Source organism: Eschrichtius robustus, chromosome 8 (genome assembly GCF_028021215.1).
Source record: "Eschrichtius robustus isolate mEscRob2 chromosome 8, mEscRob2.pri, whole genome shotgun sequence".
Taxonomy (NCBI): Eukaryota; Metazoa; Chordata; class Mammalia; order Artiodactyla; family Eschrichtiidae; genus Eschrichtius; species Eschrichtius robustus.
Window position 1 is genome coordinate 127,231,355 of NC_090831.1, and position 20,172 is coordinate 127,251,526.

The 20,172-nt window shown below is 48.0% G+C and overlaps 1 protein-coding gene across 1 annotated transcript in view; it reads left to right on the forward strand.

Annotated features, from left to right (window-relative positions):
• The window catches only part of DPP6 (dipeptidyl peptidase like 6), a 780,578-nt gene that overhangs the window by 528,442 nt on the left and 231,964 nt on the right, over positions 1-20,172 (forward strand). The window lies entirely within an intron of this gene.

Consider the following 20,172-nt stretch of genomic DNA (forward strand, 5'->3'; position numbering starts at 1 on the left):
CTGATGTAAACTCTTCCAAGCCACTCTCCAGCTGCAGACACCCTCTCTGCCTCCCTCTCCAACCCACCCCGCCCATCCCCCACTCTGCATCCACCCCGCCCATCCCCCACTTCTCCATCCCACCCCGCCCATCCCCCACTTCTCCATCCCACCCCGCCCATCCCTCACTTCTCCATCCCACCCCGCCCATCCCCCACTCGCATCCCACCTCACCCATCCCCCACTTCTCCATCCCACCCGCCCATCCCCCACTTCTCCATCCCACCCGCCCATCCCCCACTCTGCATCCCACCCGCCCATCCCCCACTCGCATCCCACCTCACCCATCCCCCTCTCTCCATCCCACCCGCCCATCCCCCACTCTGCATCCCACCCGCCCATCCCCCACTTCTCCATCCCACCCCACCCGTCCCCCACTTCTCCATCCCACCCTGCCTGTCCCTCACTCTGCATCCTCACTGCTCTCCTCCTCTTCTCTTTTTTCTCTCTTCCTACCACCTCTCCTGTCTGCTGCTCTCCCTTCCTGATCCAGTGCATCCATGTGGACTCTTGGTCTTCGCTCCCTTCACTCATTCTTCTCCCTTCTTTCCTCAAATAAACAGAACGACATAGGGTTGGCTTGTGCCATTCAGCTTCTTTAACTGGTTGTCTTCTGTTTGTTTATAATGGTTGTGTTTTTTGAGTGGTTTAATTATGGGAAGAGTTGGAGTCTAAGTCTTAACCGACTAATAACGGTATCAGCCTATAATGTTTGAAGGGAAAGGGGAAGAAGGTTGTATGGAGTCTGTGTGCACTTTCTCCTCCATCCAGCATTGATGGGGCTTTTTTCCAGGCAGAACTCAGGTGGGAGTGAAACACGCTTGCACTCCAGACAGATTACTGTGCCTTGTTTTGAATGTTTTATTGGGTTTTATAGCTCTGTTTTCTTTTCTCTGACAAAGTTGTCCTACCTTCCCTTGAAAAACATGTTATTCTGAACTATTTGGGGGTCCCTTTATTGTGTGTACTTAAATCAATGTCAGCAGCAAAGCAATCAGTAGAAACTCCGAGTTAAATTCTCCTGGGAGCGAACATAAAATGTTAATGTTTCATTTAATTGAAGCATCCTGAGGTATCAGTATTAACCATCTCGAGCACTTTTATTAGCTAACAAAGCAGAGGGAACACAGAGGGAGAGGGTCTTATGGACTGTAAGTCATTTCTGTGAGACGTTTACTGGGGACTTGCCCTTGACCAAAAATCGCAGAATGGGTGAAGGGAGTCCAACGCTGTTGTCTCCCAGTCCCCATCTCCGTGTGCAAACTTTTGCAAGTCAAACACCCTGGGACCCAGGATTCTCATCTGTATCATGAAGGTAATAATTCACTCCCTCGTGGGCTGTTGTGAGATCACCTGAGCAAACACGGGTAGTGCCCGAGGGTGCAGGGTTCATGCAGTGGGGCCTGTCTCGAGTGCTGCCGTCAGATGGAGGCCCCACGCGGACAGGAGATCGCTGGGCAGAGTTTAATGTGGTTTTTTTGTTTTGTTTTTTTTAATTAATTTATTTATTTTTGGCTGCGTTGGGTCTTCGTTGCTGCACGCGGGCTTTCTGTAGTTGCGGCTAGCGGGGGCTACTCTTCGTTGCGGTGCGCGGGCTTCTCATTGCGGTGGCTCCTCTTGTTGCAGAGCACAGGCTCTAGGCGCGAGGGCTTCAGTAGTTGTGGCTCACGGGCTCTAGAGCGCAGGCTCAGTAGTTGTGGCACACGGGCTTAGTTGCTCCGCGGCATGTGGGATCTTCCCAGATCGGGGATCAAACCCATGTCCCCTGCATTGGCAGGCGGATTCTTAACCACTGCGCCACCAGGGAAGTCCCCACTGGGCAGAGTTAAAGTATGCATTTCCTCGGGGCCTTTCGGTTTACTATACAGGAGAGTTTGCAGTGGGGCACAGTAGCTAGACATCAGGAGGACTAGTTGCTCACCCATTAGTAGATTTCTGGAACCAGAGACCAGAGCCAAATAGCTTCCTCACCTGTAAAATGAGAAAAGTGAGCAAGATAAAAAAAACAAAATAAAACAAAACAAAAAAACTTTGGAGCCCAACAAATCATACCTCATGTAACTACTCCTGCAAGTAATAAAATCCCTTTTTTTCTTAGATTTATGATTTATCAAGGATTGTATTCATACTTCTTTCTAAAATGACTATTATTGATTACACAGTGATTTTAAAATATTATAATCCGTCTTCTCTACAGTTTTTTGTCGTTGTGGTAAGCATACATAGCATAATATCATTTTAACCATTCATATGTGTACAATTCAGCGGCATTAAGCACACTCACAGTGTTGTGTACCCATCACCACTACCTTTCCCATTAAATACTAACTCCCCACTCCCCCTCCTCCAGAGCCTGGTAACTTCTGTTCTGCTTTCAGTCTCCATGAACCTGCCTATTCTAACTACCTCATATAAAGGAATCATATACTGTCTGTCCTCCTGTGTCTGGCTTATTCACTTAAGCATAGTGTTTCCCCTCCAGTTCTAAGAAAATCTTCTTCCCAAGGAGATTTTTAAGGAGAGAAGTAGGCTGCCAGCTTCCTGGGATGCTTTAGGTACAGCCCCACCCAGAGGCCCTGGATTTGGCTTTCTTGGGCCCAGTCACCCCAGTGGCAAGCCCACTGTTCCCTGAGCGCTGGGGAGCCTCGCACGTTTCCCGGGTCGACCAGCTGTCCCATCACCAGGAGTAGCTCTGTCTGAAGGCCTCGGGTTTTTACCAAGACTTTCTGAACAAACCTTCCAGATACTCAGCTGGACTTGGTCTCCCATCAACCTGTGGCTCTAAATGTTTATGAACATCAAAAACTTCCCAGGTGGTTAGTGAAGAAGCTGATCCTCTGCTCCACCCCGTAGAGACTCTCAGTGGGCCGGTCTAGGGCGAGACTTAGGAATCCGTCTTCCTAACAAGTGGCTCTAATGCTCTGAGTGCCTTTACAAAATTGAATATTGTCTGCTATAAACAGCTCACGACTGTCTGAAATTGTGAGCTTAGGAAAGTCCCAAAGTCTCCCTTTATTTTTGAATTGAAAGAGGGTGGGGTCCAACGTCTTTAGAAGGAGTCTGAAAATGCCAACACACAGGGTTGAGGGTTTGGGAGGGAAGGAGACAGCATGATGGGGATGGAGAATATCTGCTTGTTTGTGACCTTGGGTGTGAGTGATTCTCAAGGAGGGCACCAGAGCCACTCCCTCCAAACATAAGATGGTTCTTTGATCTAGAACTCGGTTCAACTAAGTAAACAGAGTAAATTCAAACAGGAGGAGAAAATAAGCTCAAATAGATAAAAGTCAATCTCCACCTACCTGAGGAGCAGTAGTTGTTCACCTTGAGGTAACCATAGCAACAGAAAACACTCTGGAATGGACACTAGATTAAAGATCCCATCTCGATAGAAGGAAGCAAACACATAAATTCCCTAATCTTATCTTCTGAAGAATATTATTTCATCAAGTTAAAAATCTATAACTTCTAGCCAAGAAGAAAACCCAGCTGCAAGTTGGAGGTCATGGAATGGTCTTCAGAAGTGTCTCCGAGTATCTGCTGATGTCACAGCATCACTGCCCAACATCACATACACGTTATGTGTCCACTGCATGTTGATGTATCTCTGATAGAACGTGTTTGGTCTGGTCTTGAAGGAGACTCACTGACTTAGCCCATGACGCGAAGTGCCCACTGACCCTGCCTGGGGATTTGTAGGAGGACCCAACACTTTGTATTTGGAGCAGAGAACAAACCCAGCTGTGAGGATAGAGGGGTGGGAGGCAAGGTCTTTATTCCCACACGGACCTCACTCCACCCCACGCGGGAAACAGGCGTTTTCTTGGGGATACACACAATGTATTGTTCGTAGTTATTGCTTGTGTAGCCAAGGACACTGGAATTGTGGGGTCTGGTATTCCCATCCTACTACCGTCTCCATCCGATAAACAGCAAGGAGCCTTCAGGCTCATACGGTCTGACTGTGGAGCTGTGTTGTATCAGGTGGTCAGTAAGGATGGGTCCTCTGAGGTAAAACCTGCTGACCAACACTGAAACCAGGCTTCGGGCTCTATTTTATCCCCGACCGTCTGTGCGGGTAGCAGCGGCCTTCACCACCCCACACCACCTGCCAGTGTTATCAGCAGAGAAGTAAAGGAATAAACATGAAGGGTTTTGGCTTCTGGAGTATTTACTAGTGTATAAAAAAGGGAAGGCTCACCCCACAGGCTTGCTCTTAGGAAATAGTGAGTTGTCCTTGGTCAGGAGGCTGAAGAGGAGCCCTGGAGTCCAGGCTAGTGGAAGACAGTTTGGGGAAAGAGAGAAAGTTTAGGTGCGTGAAAAGGAGGAGGACAAAGGCTCTTCAGGTAATTGGCACAGGTCATGCTTTTTTTTTCCATGAGAAAGAAAACTTGGCCCCAAGTGGCTTAAGTCAGGAAGGGGAGGGAAGGACACACTGACGGGGGAAAGGCGGCCATGGGAGCTGCAGACCCAGGACTCAGGTGACGTGAGGACTCGGCTTCTCCCTTTTTGTTTCTGGGCTTGGTGCTGGCTGCACTCTCCGCTCTTTCCCCCATGTGGCTGTAGGAAAGCTGCTAGAAGTTTCCAGGCTGGATCGTTCTGGAACTATATCCCGTGGGAAATAGCACAGTCACTTTTCTTGCAGATCAAAGGCTAGCACAGTTCATTTGGCCCCAGTGGGCTTTCGCAGGGTGGGGTGCCCTTTCCCCTCCCTGAGGGCACTCAGCAGAGATTCTTAGGGATGAGAAAAGGCTTCATTGAGGGGCTGGATGCAGATATTCGGACCGAGGTCTCTGGGAGACCAGCCTCCTTGCAGGAACCTGAATTCTCTGTCCTTCCTGTGGACTCATAGTGTTTCTTTCTCATGCACAGTTCTCCCCTTTATATTGTTACACCACTGATTCCTTTAGAAAATCGTAATACAGAAAGGAGCTTTAGCCATCAGGCTAGTCTGGTTCTCATAACATTTTTACAGAACCTCTACAGTTTGCCAACATGGAAACCAAAACCCAGAGTTTATGATGTGCTCAGAGCCATGCTATCACTGAAAGGCAAGGCTGAAGCTTGGCCTCAGACTCCCCGATGGGGGCGATTTTCATGCTGACCTGGTGTCCTGAGCACCCAGCACAGCCCTGTCCCTAAAAATGCTTCAGATATACTATCTCGTTTTAACTTCAGTCACGTGATTAAGTACGGTTGTCATCCCCATTTCATAGATGAGGAAACCGAGGCTAGAGAATGTGTGTTTGCACAGCTATGAGTGACACAGCCGAGAGGCTGTCCCTGGTCAGTGCTGTCCATCATCGCCCCAGTGTTTCTCATTGCCTTGGCATTTGACTCCCTGTTCATGATCCAAAATATATCATCCACCACCTGTTTACTAGTACCTGCAGATCAGCCTCAGCCTAAGGCTGTCACCTGTCCCTGCTTTGCCCTACACAATAATTTCAATGAAATCCGGGTTTGAGGTGCTACCTTTACCCTTTGATTATGTATGAAAGCGGAGACCTGGGGTGATGGAAAGAATGTTTGCTCAATACCTCACCTGCCACCAGTGATGTGTGAATACGCAAGTGGAAACCCTGAGCTACACTGGCTGAGAGGGAAGATTCGGATTTGAGGTTGGTGAGGGGAGTCAGCAGTTTATAGCACTGCGGGCGGAGGAAACTCTTGAAAGAGCCCTGAGAACCTTCAGTGATGAACTTGACAGCAGGGAGCCCGTGTGGACCAGGGCTCAGTCCTCTGTTGGTGTGTGTTTGGGTGTAGATGTGTGGATGTATAGTAACATCCAGAGGTGTACTTGGAGGAACGGGTCACGTGGACCTGCTTGCACATTAGAGTCACCTGACAGTAATGTAGTACATCAGGTTCTCTGGTGCTGGGGTTGAGCATCAGTACTTTTTGAAAGGTCCCCAGTAACACTACGTGGTGCCAGGTTTGCAAACCAAATGCCTTGGAGAGAGGTTCTCAAACGTTGATGTCCTCGCCCGGGAACACTTGTTAAAGTATTTGGATGGTTTTGTCAAAAGGCAGATTCAAAGCCCCAAAGACTCGGATGCAGCAAATATGGGGTGGACCCAGGAATCTGCATTTTTAGCAAGCACACTAGATGATTCTGACAAAAGTAAGTGGTCTGTGGACCACACTTGGAAAAGCTCTGCTACAGCCCCGAGCTCTGAGAACAGCCCTGAGTTGCCATCTGGCGAGTCCTGAGGAGCCCTGCAAGCGGGTTAGCGCCAGTATTTTTAGTTCAGGGAACAGCAGTGCAGAACTCAGCAACCCAGCCCAAATAGGGAAGGATTCTTCATTAAGTGCTCATTAGAGGACCTTGAGCATATGGCAAATGTATAGTCAGTATCGACTGATCACTTTTTGATGTCGGTCTCATCATAACCGTGCAGCATCTGAATGCCGTACATTAAAATGCCACCTCCTTTGCTTCTAACCCTGGTTTAAAACTCGTATCAAAGGCAGAACATCCCGTGATTCCTCAGATATCTTTGGGAATTGTCAAACCAGAAGATATATTTAGAGCCCTCTTGTACAGAACACAAAATTTCACTACACACAGAATTGCCAATTAGGAGGGGATGTTCAGAACGATGGTAATGACACAAGCGGGCTGCGGTTTTTCCCTCTGAATTACAAGGATAGTTTCAAGGATACGCTAACTCTGAATGAGTTTTTCTTCTTTTGATGCTGCCCACGGAATCTTCTCTCCAAGCAATTATTCTTGTCCCATCAGCGATCAGAGAGAACACCCTTCTCCATTTCTGTGTACTGAGCTCCCTGACCTCATGGCACAGTTTTGTCCTCACCTGCAGACAGTACTTTCCTGTATCATTTCAGTGGATCTCTCCCCATCCACGACGACAAACAACTCACATTAAATCAACTAAATGCCGTTTTAAGATCACCTATGATTTTCTTTAGGATGCCCTACATTTTGAAATCTTTTCAGACTGAGATTTCTAGGGACATTCATAGATGAATGAAAATTGAAACACCACCCCAGGTACTCCCTCATCCCCTGCCCCCCCCCCATTTTCAAGAGTTCTTTTTGTCTCAAGGATAGTCAACTCTGGACCTGAATTTTTTTTTTTTTTATTGATTCCATCTACTTTTCCTCCTAACCTGGGATGTTATATCCTAGTAACTATGGCATGATTTGGGAGACTGCTGAGAATGTGTCTATAATATGTGTCTATAATGTTCACAGTATGTATTAAGCCCCTCCGAGGTTGGTACAACCCTACGTATGTATAACCAATTGATTACAGGGCTTTTTCTACATTTGTTTCAGTATGCGCTTTCTAAACCTTTAAGTTACCTCTTCTGACTTGAAGGAAGATGGTCCTTCCAGCCTCTTGTCCCCAGGTTTTCCCCTCCTGCCCTGTGTTCACTGTTCAGCTACCAGCCACGACCCCTCTCAGCCGTGGCAGGTGACATGTAACACCTGCCAGCAAACAGTGCCGTCCAACTCTGGCGTGGGACGTCTGCCTCGAGGCTGGGGAACGAGGCAGGTGCCGTGTGGCGTGAGGAGCTGACCTGGGCGAAGATGGTGCCTCGACAGCCTCGGGCTCTGTGAGTCCTCTTGGAGACGTGCTCGACACAGTACCCCACCCCCGTGCTTAGTTTGTCTGTTTTTAGACTCATTTACCAGGTCTTTGTTGAATTTCTTTCTACAAGTGCCTGCCCCTAGTTAAACTGAGAAAAAAATTTCTTATTCTGGCTGTGGTAGGATCGCTCACATAGCAGCGATAACGAGGGAAACCATATATCTTGGTTTGTCTGGAACGGATGGTTGCAGACGAACAATTTGTGCTTGTTTTCCCAACATAATTATTGATCGCTCCACTTTCTCTGTGCCTGTTTGGGTGGCACATTATATAGTAACAATGGCATTATATTTGGTAATTCCAGATCAAGAAGACATCGGAGAGGCTGGTTATGATGATAATCACAGATGCCAGATTTCGTTATTCTGGAAGCATAGGCAGGACCCTGGTGGTACCTGATTACCCCTCATTGTGCGTGTATGGTGTCCAGTCAAACCAGACCCACTGGAGCCTCTGAAATCGCTCCCAGGGCTGTGGTACAAGTCCCAGCCCTTTGCTCACCCGGGTTGATTCTTCCAGAAGGAGGCAGCCAAGGGGACAGAAAGCAAGCTGGAATCAGAGCAGGAAAGCCAGCCTCTGCCAGAATTCCCTTCTCTTCTTACCATTAGTGTCCATGTCACCCAGGAGCTGCCTGTCTCAGGGGCATTGAGGATCTCTTTTACTGCTGAAAAATGAAAGGAAAGGCCTCTGAGAATAAGCAAAGAAGAGCCTGAGAATGGGGGGTTCTCAAGAAACTCAAGAAAGGGAAACATGAGCTGTCTCAGAGGTGGAGGAGAAGGGGGGAAGCCCAGACATGACCTCCCACAAAACCTAGTACGACGTGCATGGAAAACATAGTAACGTGGACGAGAACAAAACCTTCAAAAATGTTCATGAAAATGAGAGAGCGAGCTACAGGGAAGTCGTACTGCAGGGAGTATGAAGTGTTACACAAAGCGTGGCAGCGCAGACGGTGTGTCTGCTGGGGCAGCTGGGCGACAGGTCGCTCTCAGCGATTTCTACCCGTTGGATTCCAGAATCTTCTCAGGTCACTTGTATCCTAATTTATTGTCTATCGTACCCACGAAGGATTTGTTTTAAGGGACTCTGTGGATTAAGAACCCTCAGTGTGTGGCTGAATCAGCCTTGGATGCAGAACGCTGGGTTTCTGATATGGAAGGGCAGCTGTCAGTTGTAGAAAACCCTCAGTCGGGCATGACTGGGAGAACACACTCCTGGGGACCCGTCGATTTGTCCCCTGATGCTCCGTTCCAGGCGGCGCTAAGACTCTCTCCTGGACCACTGTGCCCTGGTCCTGTCTTCGAGGAGCTGTGGCTCTGTGGCCATTTGCAGAAAAGCCCCAGCCCTTGCTTCTCATCTGGCACCAGCTGACTGACGCTAATGCCCGTGGGATGGGGGGGAGGGGTCTCGCCAACACGCTGCCCAGGTCGCTTCGATGTCACATCAGAGAGTCTCTGAGAAGGGAACTCGAGAGGGAGGCAGGGGGAACTTGCTGAAGTTCAAGTGAAGGTGAAGGAAGTGTTACATCAGGATGTGTTGGGCAGATGGCAACATCTTAGAAAGTTCCTGAGGGACGGGGGCCTGTACCGGCTCCAGGGGGATCCGGAGGAAAGAAAATGAAAGAAAGGTACCCAAACGACCAGTCTGGTGAGAGGTCAGACCCGGGTCCAAACCCCACTCCTACGTGTGAGCACAGGAGGGTTCCTGCTGCACGTGAACGGGAAGTCAGGAGGCGGTGAGAAGAGAAAGTAGTCGCCTTAGACGTGGATAAACAGGGCAGAGTATCCACGCGGAGACAGTGAGCAGGTGATGAAAAACGGGGGACTGGGATTGTGATGTGAGCGTCGGTGGGGGGAGACTGACTTGCCAAACATCAATCTATCTGCTACTCAGCATCCTATGATACACGCACAAATACAGAGGTGTAAAGAAAAAAAAAGCAGAAGAGGGGGAAGGAGGGGGAGGAGGAGGAGGAACTGACTGGACTTCTCACCCTGGCCTTCGGTGGCCGCCGGTGTAGACGCAGCCGGGGCCCTGGGAACACATAGGTGTTTCCAGTGCACCTTCTTGTCAAGGAGGGACCTGCCGCTGTCGGTCTTTGTATTGTGCTACTTAAGTGCCAGTGGGTCCTCCCTCCATCAGCGCCCGTTTACCAGAGGAGAGAACCAGGTGTTCACGCACTGTCTTCCTTTTCTGTCCTTGGAAGTGAGCCCAGTGCCCTTGGCCTTCAGTGTCGCCAGGGACAGGGGTCAGGAGAGGCTCCAGAGAAGCCGGTGAACTGCTGTGCAAAGGAGCTGGTGCCACAGCCCAGCCCTGTGTAGCTGAAAGCGAGCGACTTTTCCCCGTGCCACCACCCCCCCACGTCCTCCTTTCTCTCCGTGTCCCACTCTGGCCCCCGGGACCACTGGGATGCTGTGCCTTTCCCCGAGGCCTTGACCTCCATTGGCTGGTAGCTGGTCTTGTGCAGTGGGGGAGCTGATTATGGCTCTGGCGTTAATCTTCTCACGGTTACTTTCTTCTTAATATTGTTCTCTTGAAAATGGGTCTGTCAGTAGCCTTTACGGCTGGTAAAGAGGAGGTGATTGCGGGTGGGAGAAGCTTTCTTGACAGGGTGTTATAGTGAGAACAAGGTCAAGCCACACGTGAAAAGACATTGACCTCCCGCGTCTGTTCCTGTGACAGTATGTGACCTTGGACCAATCAGTTTGCATCTCTGAGCCTCTGTTTCTTAATTTAAAGGAGAATCGAGGAGGAGCTACTGATACTCCAGCCACAGGACCAGGTGTTGTGAGGGTCAAGTCAAAGGATACAGAAAAAAGTGGTTTGTAAATTCTAAAGGTCTCTATGATGTAAGGAATTTTTATTTATTTTTATCTTGCCTCTCCACAAGGCTGATCCTACAGGCAGTATGTGCAGGTGAGAAGAGACAGAAAAGAGAGCAAGGAAAAAGAAAAGGTTGTGTTCTCAAGCAAAATCAGGAACGAGTCAGCAGAAAGGCCTGGCAAAACAATAGAACAGAGAGGGCAGCGAGGGAGGGAAGTTGGCTGCCAGGAAGAGTATGGAAATCGGGCATCGTTTCTTAGTGGCCGGCCACGCAGAGGACAGGGAGTGACAGAGGCCGGGAGGAAGCTGGGGCGCGCTGGTGTGTGTCCCTGAAAATCAGTTAGGAAGGAGAGCCTCATGGATCAGTTCCTTTGAATTTCTGCCTAGCAACCCTATGACTGATTTCATTTGTCTCCAGAAGATGAGCTTAAGACACGTGGACGCGCTCCTTGAATTGAAGTGTCCAAGTGAAGACACAGGAAATGATTAAAAAGAAATTACTCAGCTGTTTCTGGATGTCAGAGATGCTCTTGAAATGGCTGTTTGGAAACGTGATCCACATCACAGCTGAAAGTTTTACTGTTCATCTCTGAAATTTAAGATATTTATTTAGATGCATCCTCATTTTTAACCATGTTGTTTTTCTCCTCAGATGTTCTCATAGTGATTTCTGGAGAGCATTATGTGTGAAGGACACAGAGGATGAAAGAAACATTCTCTACTAAGAAGTTAGATGAATGAGGATTGGTCGCAAAAGAGTGAATTAGGGTGTGTTAGGGGTGGGTGTGGTATGCAGAGCAGAACTAGACATTTGAAGAGACCGCAGGTTCAAGAGGAAACCACCATCTCTACTCTCTTAAATTTGGAAAGTTTGGTGGAAGGCCAGTGCTTCCAGGAGGAGAGGAGTTGAGATACAAATACTAAATCCTAAGGGCTTTTAGTTACTTTTGTGGTTTGAAACTGGCAACCCCATGTCTGCTCTGTTTTACACCTGCTAGATTTTTACACTGAACTGTGAGTTCCAGATCATGAGGAGGGAACGGCATATGCAACCACGGGGAAAACAAAGGACATTTTGTTTATGTGGAGTCATTTCCTAACATTTATGTTACATCATAGGAGCTAAAGATCTGTTTTTTTCTTTTACTAAATGCTTCAATTTGTTTCTAGTTATTTGGGGCCCTCTAGAGAAATTTTCTTTTTCGATTATTACAGCAAGAACTCTGACTTCATGAAATGATACCAAATAAGTTGGCAAAGGGTGAGGAAATATGTACCAAATGCAGTCATTAGAACCCAGGGGTGATTGTGACCCTGTGCTGACAGAAGGCGCAGCTTCTCTGGAAGGACCGGTGCCTTCAGGAAACTTGGCATCACCATCAGCATCAACATCAGGACGTGAAATTCACCGAGACCAGGCAGGAGGCCAGATATTTGGGCAGGATGCTGGGTCACTGGGGGTAGAGCCCAATAGAAGACATGAATGGAACAGGAGATTAAAAATCAAGCGGAGACTTGAATCTGCCAGGAGATGAGATTTCTCCAGACTGTTGGAAAGGAAGCAGTGTGGGTTCTGACGTGGGACTCTGTCACAGCCGGGAGCTTGTCAGATGTGACATGCTAAGGCTCGAGCTCCCAGATCCAGGCTTCAGCACCTACAAGTGAGACGCAGTTAAACGTAAGCACCAGCCAGAGCAGAGAGGGGGAGGGCAGGGGGCGAGGTCCCCGCTGGGACTTGAGGGGTTCTCTGAGTGGGGAGGAAGTTTAAGGGCACCAGGTTCAACACCACCACTCGCTGCATTCACCTGGACGCCCCAGCAAACTCAGCTTCGGTACTTTCAGTAACGGGGCCGGGAAGCCTTGTTAGTGTTGGATAGCTTTCATCACCAGAAGTTAGCATCGTTGGGCTGAAATCGATTTCCCTGTCACGCGCCCTTGCCAACATTATCCTTCCTCTTGTAGTACGTGAGAACAGGCCTGCTCACACTTACTCACAAAGCCCCTTAAAGCTGTTAAGGACAGCCCTCCAGCTCCCCTTCATCTTCTCTCTTCCGGGCGGACCACCTGCTCCGGGTGTCCCTCAGGTGGCTTTCTTTCCAGACTCCAGCCAACCTGGGCATCTTCTCTAGAGTATTTCGACCCATTGGTCTCACTCCTCAAAAAAAGCAGCACTCTGAGCGGGGCCCATTTCTCCAAATGTTAAGGGAAAGGGTTTCCGGACAAGATACTCATCGTTTCTTCCCAGAAAGACCCTACGAGCTGGTTAGCTCCTGTCTCATCACATATTGCAGATGTGCTCAGTTGTTTCGATTATTCAAAGAGGGACCTGGATGGAGTAGTCAGGGGAGCCTTTGGCAGATGCTGAAGGCCCACCGGGTCATTAGCCATTCCACAGACAGGTCTTTGGGAGCTTCTCGGAAGCACGGCAGCTGCTCCTTGATCGTGGATCGTGACCCTGGATGGAAGCAGCAGTGCATGTTGCTCAGAAGAATGTGTCAAGACCAAGGCTCAGGAAGGCACCAGGCGAATGTGGCGATTCATGACGTATTTTTGAAAAAACAGAGGGTACGTCTCCTCACCTCGCTTCTCCCCTCATTAACTGAGAGGGGGCACCGGGGCTTCAGGCTTAATTGTTTGATCTTCACCACCTTCCTGAAAGGTTGTCAGGGACACAAGGCAACTCTGGAAGGTGTTGGTGTGTCTGTTGCCTTGATGGTGAGGATGCCACCACAGGTGTCACAAGTGTCCAAACTCATCAACTTGCACACATCACATATGGGCAGTATCCGATGTATCAGCTATTCCTCCATAAAGCTGTTTTCAGAAAGGTTTTGAGGGACCATTTACAAAACGCTACCAAGGAACGCGAACAGTGCCTGACTCTCCTGAAGCGTCTGGCGTGGTCCACGACACCTTGGCGTGGGCTTAGGAGGCAGCTGGCTCTCTTCCTCCTGGGGCACTGGCTGTGTGTTAATTCTCAGTCGAGCTGGGTGTTGCCAGCTAGAACCTAATGGAATTTCCTTCTCTTTGGGAAATAGAACTTTTAAAACTGTGAGGAGATAGACCCTCTGGTAAACACTTTATTTTCTCCAATCTTAAAGCCAAGAAATCTCACATTTTCCAACTTCTTTTAGAGTTTTTACTTTTTCCCTCCAGGTTTCTATTTTTTTTCACTCATCAGCGTGCATCTCATGCAGATAATTTTTCTTCTTTTTTTTTTTACCATTCGGTTTCCAAATCTCACTTTCTTTTCCCTGCCCAGTCTATCTCTTTCCTGTGTTAATCTTTGCCGGCACTTCCAGCCTCTGTTCACGTCACGTTACCATATCTTATTTCTTTAACCACGTATTCCATCCGTGGTGTCCTTGATCCTAGCTTGGGAGAATCTTACTCTGAGCTCATCTGCACCCTCTGATATGTTTAATTTCCTCTATAAATAGAATATAGGATCAACTAGGAAAGGGACAGGCATGTGCCCGGGAGCATCTGCTTCGGGATGGTCACACCTGTAACCGAAAGTGGGGTCCGGCTGCTCGCCGCTCAAAAGCCATTAAAGAGGCCAGGTTGGTGGAGAGGGAGGTTTGCTTTAGTTTGGAGGCCGGCAACCGGGGTTGGGGTGGGGGAGAGGGCGGACTTCTGTCCGAAGGCCGGCTTCCCCCGCTCCCACTGACAGGCAGGGGGCAAGAGCTTTTTTTATAGGCCGAGGGAGGGGGCTACTTGCAGCAGCAGCGCAGTCAGCTCTGACCGTCATACTGAGATTGGTCCTGCGGTGCTCTGACCAACGTCACCTTGATTGTTTTAAGTACAGTTAGTCTTCAGTTCCAGGGTCGGTTTGTTCCCATTTCCTTGAGGCTAGTTCTCGGCACTGTGGCAGCTTATGTCATGGCTACGTCTGGTCATCATGTAGTTAACCTCTCCCACCTGGTGGGTTTCAGTATCTGTAAGACAGCTCACAGGACAGGGCTCAGAATGTTACCTGTAGCCCTTGAGGAGGAACTAAAGGTCCTGGACTTTGCTTACTGACTATTATGATTTGATCTCTTTTGACTTTTTTCTGTTGTTTCTGCATTTTCTCATTTCTCTGATTAAACTTATTCTTTGGCTAAAGTTTTTCCACAGACGAAAGGCAGGCGGTGGACATGGGGGGGCAAGGACCATAGGGTCCTGCTCCGTTTCACACCCATTCTAGAGCACTCCTCACAACGGCTGTCCAGTCTCTGCTTGAATTCTATCAGCGCTGGGGGGCTTACCACCTCAGGGGACCATCCATCTCGCTATTGGAACACTAAAGAATAGAGAGATTGTGCTGACCAGGCACCCAGGGCAAAATCTCAGTTGTTTTCCTACCTTTCCCCGCCCTTGAAATAGGTTAGCTCCAACTCTGCATTCCTGTTTTCTTACAGCCCAAAAGAGTAGAGAAAAAAAGAGTTTCATGGCTTCTGCATAATGCTAGTCACTAGATCGTATAATTCTCCTTAAAATTTAAACAAGAGCATTCTTGATTCCTTTATCGTGGTTTAAATTTCCTGAACAAATACTCACAGCTCTAACACTCAGGCTCAGAGGTTAAGTAATTTTCCTGGGTTCACCCCTCGGGTGATCAACAGGCTGAGAACTGATCCTGTGTCTTCCTCTAAACCTGTGTAATAATAGTAGTGGCTCCACAGGAGTAGGTGTGTCCTACTCCAGAGCTGTCCCGAACCACCACACCCGCCACACTGCTCCCGACTTGTCGCTGTGAAGAAGGGACGTCCCGAGGCCGTGGGAAGGAGGGGGAGGAGCAGTGGCGGGAGGCTGGCAGGTCAACTGGAAGGTCACTGGGGCCACTGAGGCATCCCAAGCTAGGGCAGTGTTACTGAGAGTGGAAGACGTGCTATGAATTTAAGGTTCATTCCAAAGGTACAAGTCCAGTGAAATTCGGAAACCAACTGTACATGGGCAGTAAGGAAAGGAAGGAATAGAAGTGGTTGGAGCTAATTCCAGTGTGTTTCTACCGAGAGACCAGGTAAGTGGAAGCACATCAAAGAGAATTCTCTAGGAGCAAAAGAGTTTATTTGGTTTTCAAAATACTGAATGTGGTGTAAAAGTTTTGGGTAAAAGCATCTATGCTGAAAGGCCCAACACAAGCTGAAAATATGAGTCTAGAACTCAGAAGATAGATCAAGCATAAAAATATGAATTCTGTAAGAAGCCTCATAAGAAAGCAGAAATGAACGTGCTCTTCCAGACCGAGGGTGTAGACCAACAAGGGAGACCCCCAAGAGCGGCAGGTTGGTGCCTGCATCCATTCAAGGGGTCTGTACAGCAGAAGGGAAAGGCAAAGAGGCTGGAAGGAGGAAGGCAGGAGGAGATTGAAAGCAGTGACCTGCCATGGAATGAAGGAGGGAGAAGGATTCCTATCACCTTTATCACGTACCGCAGAGAGAGCGAGCGGGCTGGAAATTAGAAAGATATCATTATGTACGGCGGCGGGACATCCGCTTGGAGGTGGCACTTTGAGGACGTCGGGAGGATAATGCAGTGGGTTCAAAGTGATAGAAAGTGAAGCAGTGTAGACTTCCCTTATGAAGTGCCATGATAGTTAAAAAGAAGAAGGAGTCGGAGGGGTGGTGGGGGGAACGACCAAGGATTTTTTAATGTGGGAGATTTGAATTCTACAGATTCGGGAGAAGGAACAAGGAGAGGGAGTGATGAAAAATATAAGGCACGTAATTTGTAGTAGAGGAGTTGATAAAGTTCAACAGGTATCAGGAGGGAATGGGGTCAAGATCTCAGAGGTTAGTCCTGGAGAGGAAGGATGGGGGGAGGTCTGAAGGAAGGTGCTTGCCATAGGGATGAGGAGTGGGTGACGGATTTGAGAAGGACTTAAGAAGTTAATTTGGCACAATTTGGAGATAGATTGAATTGAGCCAGAGGAGGAAGGAGGCGAAGAATGGAGTCAGGAGAAACTAGGTTTTCAGCTCAGATCACTGAGGGGATGCGGGAGCCACCGACTGGGATAGGAAGTATCAAAGGAGAACTAGGTTTGGAGGGTAGATAAGAGATAACTTGGAGAATAGTGAGTCTGGGGTGCCTGTGACACATAAGATGGAGATGTCGGGGGGCGGGGGGATCTGGTACACTGGTCTACAGTTGAGGAGATAGATCTGTGAGATTACCAATATTCAGATAATCATAGTTTAAAACTACAGGAGTGGAAGGTTTCATAGAGGAAGAAGATGTAGAGTGAGTCTGGGTTAGTGTGCGTGATGGGGCTGAGGTAGGAAAGACTGGAGAGAAATCAAAAGTGTGGCTCAGGGGGTGATGAGGGGAGAGGATCAGAAAGAAAGCTGTGGGCAGAGTGATGTTTCAGAAACATTAGAAGCAGACCAAATATGACCTTAGCCCAAGACAAGCCCTTCACTGGTTATTTTTTCCCAATTATTGAATGCCAGTATCAACTGTGTTGCATGATATATTTTAAAAAATAATATGCTGAAATCGTCTTCCCATCTTGTGAATGGTGTTTTGGGTAACAGGTTTTCATGCATTCATTTTCCAAGAGCAATTTGTTGCTGTGGGAAGAAACCAAAGTAACTTACATTCATGAACTTCGAAAAGTCCACTCACAGAAAAATAACAATGCAGTCTTATCAGCTTCCAACTCTTTGTACTTTTTTCCATGATCAGAAGTATTTAGAGTCTGTTTTAAAGAAAGAAGCATAAATAGAAGAGAAAGAGACCACACACACAAAAAAAGACTTTTCTCTCTCCAAGGAACAAATTCTTTCAGTGAGATATAGCTTATCGTTAATGCGTTTTGAGGTAAGGCATCGATGGTGCAAATGAAACTCTCGAAATTTGTCCTCTTTCAAAGTTGTTTTCTTTGTGCCTGGGGTTCTTTTGGCTCCAGGTCGCGGGAATATCTTGTGGAAGAGAATGGTACTTGATTGTTTCCTCTTGGAGCAATGAGAGAATCCTCGCATCTTCCTCCCACTTCCCCGTTTTTTTGAGTAGCACTTGAGTCATAATTGCACTTTCATGTTAAAGGCTTTCCATTTGCATTAACAGTTTACTCTGGAATGCTTCCGTCCCATACATAGTTGGCAGATCCAGTCGCTACGTCTTGACTCTCTTTCATTTCGTGTGAATTTTTCTAATTAGTGATTTAGTTTTCCAGATACTCTATTACATTTCCCATCCACATATGCTTTTTTTTTCTTTTTGCCTGACAGTACAGACATAGAATTGTAAAGGGATAGTTCTCTCTCATCTTCTTCTTACCATTGCCCTTATAAGGTTATTTTAATTCTGTCTTCCTTTTTCTCATCGGTTCCCCTCAGAAGATAGTCACAAAGCTGAATTTCAGGGTCATTTGCAGGTATATTTAAAGAGGTATGCAAAGATGTAAGTCTAGGGGTTTGGGAATGTCATAACCAGAGGATGAATTGAAATCACTGTTTCCAGATGGATTAAATAAGACCAAGAAAGACAGCACATGTCCTTACTTTGCATGTTTATTATGTCTGTTGGTATTCTGGATTTTTCAGTTGACAACAATCAACTTGGATTTGTAACTTGAGAGTTAAGAGCTGTACCCTTTGTTCAGGCAATTTCCAATATGTGCTTAGAGAGAAACAGACCTCAGGCCAAATCTTGCTTGCGTTTGACTCAATTTTCCTATCCTAAAAATGGAATACTGATACCTTCCTCATACAGATTGAATGCATCCATGTACGCTAGGGAGCTGGCACGCTACCTAGTACATAGTATGTGCTTCAAAATGCCAGCCACTCTCGACACCAGCATCACCACCACCGTCTCCTTCAGTGCTTTGGACTGTTCTCTGCGGTCATTTCAAAGGCTTCCTCCAAGGGTTTTTGCCTACAGTGCCCCCCCACCAGCCCCTCACTTCTTCTGTACGGACACTCTTTGGATAAGGAATTTGTCTATTTGTTTTAGAAGTTGCTGCAAGTTTTTAGGGAGGGAACCCAGTAACTCAGTGTACTCACATCTGATTTATTAGCTATCTTTTTTCTTTGGATTTAAACTAGGTATGTTATTTACCTATTGCTGTGTAAGAAACTATCCAAAACTTAGTGGCTCAAGATAACCAACATTTATTATCTCATGGTTACTGTGGGTCAGGAATTCAGGACCATCTTATCTGAGCATCTGTGGCTCACGTTCTTTCGTGAGGTTATCAGCCAGGGCCGCATCATCTGAAGCCTTGACTGCAGGTGAGGAATCCACTTCCAAGCTCCCTGAGTTCCTTGCTGGATGTTGGTGATCGAACGGGGAAGAACCTCGGCCCCCCACCACCCAGACCTCCCCACGGGGCTGCTCGAGTGTCCACGCACCATGGTGGCCAGCCTCCCCCAGAGCAAGTGATCTGAAAGGGAGCTAGGAGGTGGCCACGATACCTTTTATAACCCGCTCTCAGAAGCCTGAGACCATCATTTCCGTCACATTCTGTTTGTTTGAGTCACGAAGTCCCCCAGCACTCAAGGGTGCCGAATCAGGGTCCACCCTCCCTGCTCTGCTCCTCTCCCTTGTGCCCCCACTCCTCCCCTCCCCTTTGCCTTTCCTCCGCCCTCCTCTACCCTTTCTGGACCTCACTTTCCTATCTCAACAAGCAGAGGTAATCTTTTGCCTTCCTGGGGTTACTGTGAAAATAAAGTGAGACACACAGTATGAAAAGACACATAGTTGGAAGGAGAGGTTGGAAACACTACACAGCACAGCACCCGATGCCATAACCGTGGAGAAGTGGGACGGATCCACCCAGCTTGTGCTCCGGCATCTGCTCACAGAGGCGACGTTGTGTCAAAGCTCAAGGACCTCTGAGGGGCTCTCTGGGCATCAGTCTGCTCAGGACACAGGGGCTGGTCCACAGGCCCTTCCTTCTTCTCCTGGGGGGGCATCGCCGTGCAGCGCTTCAGAAACAGCAGTCAGGGTCCTCTGGTCCTGCTCAGATCGCCATGGCAGCTCTGTGAAGTTCTTCTTCACGATCTTGTTCCTTAGAGGTTATTTCTTCATAATAACCAGTATTTAAGGTAATTCCCCAGTCAGATGCCCATCTCCTGCCATCCAGCAGGTCACCCCAGGCCCCAGGTGTCTGGTTCAGGAGTCTTGACATCACTGGAAGCAAAAGGTCATTGGGACTTAAGTGCTGTTGTTTATTTTTTATATCTGGGCCCTTTTTCTCCAAATAACTGATCCACTGTGATTTCCTAGAAATTAATCTGGGGGCCCAGACTAGATGGGGGGCTCAGAGGTATTAGCAGATCCTACCCATTTTTCTTTTGAAGATTCACTTCCATCATCAGTTCCAAACGCATCCATATGACACGTGCTCTACAGTAGATCTGTCCGCCTCGGCTGCATGTCCCTCACCTGTCATCTGCAGAAAGCTGCTTGCAAAATGCTAGTCCCTGAACATCTGCCCACACAGGGTGCCAGCTCTCCAAAGTTCCACAGGTAGCAGAAAGAAAGTGAAGTGTACGGTTCTCACTTCAACCCTGCACGGTAACCCATCACATTCCACACCCTGGGGAGGGCCTCTGTCCAGAAAGCTGGAGAGGATGGAGACCACGTTCTCCCTTCTTTGGGGGTATCCCTCGCATTGTAGTCACTGCATTTATGGGTTGGGGAGTATTCTCCTGGTTCAAGAGTTTAAGAGGGACATCTGAGATTTGGGAGTTACAGGAGT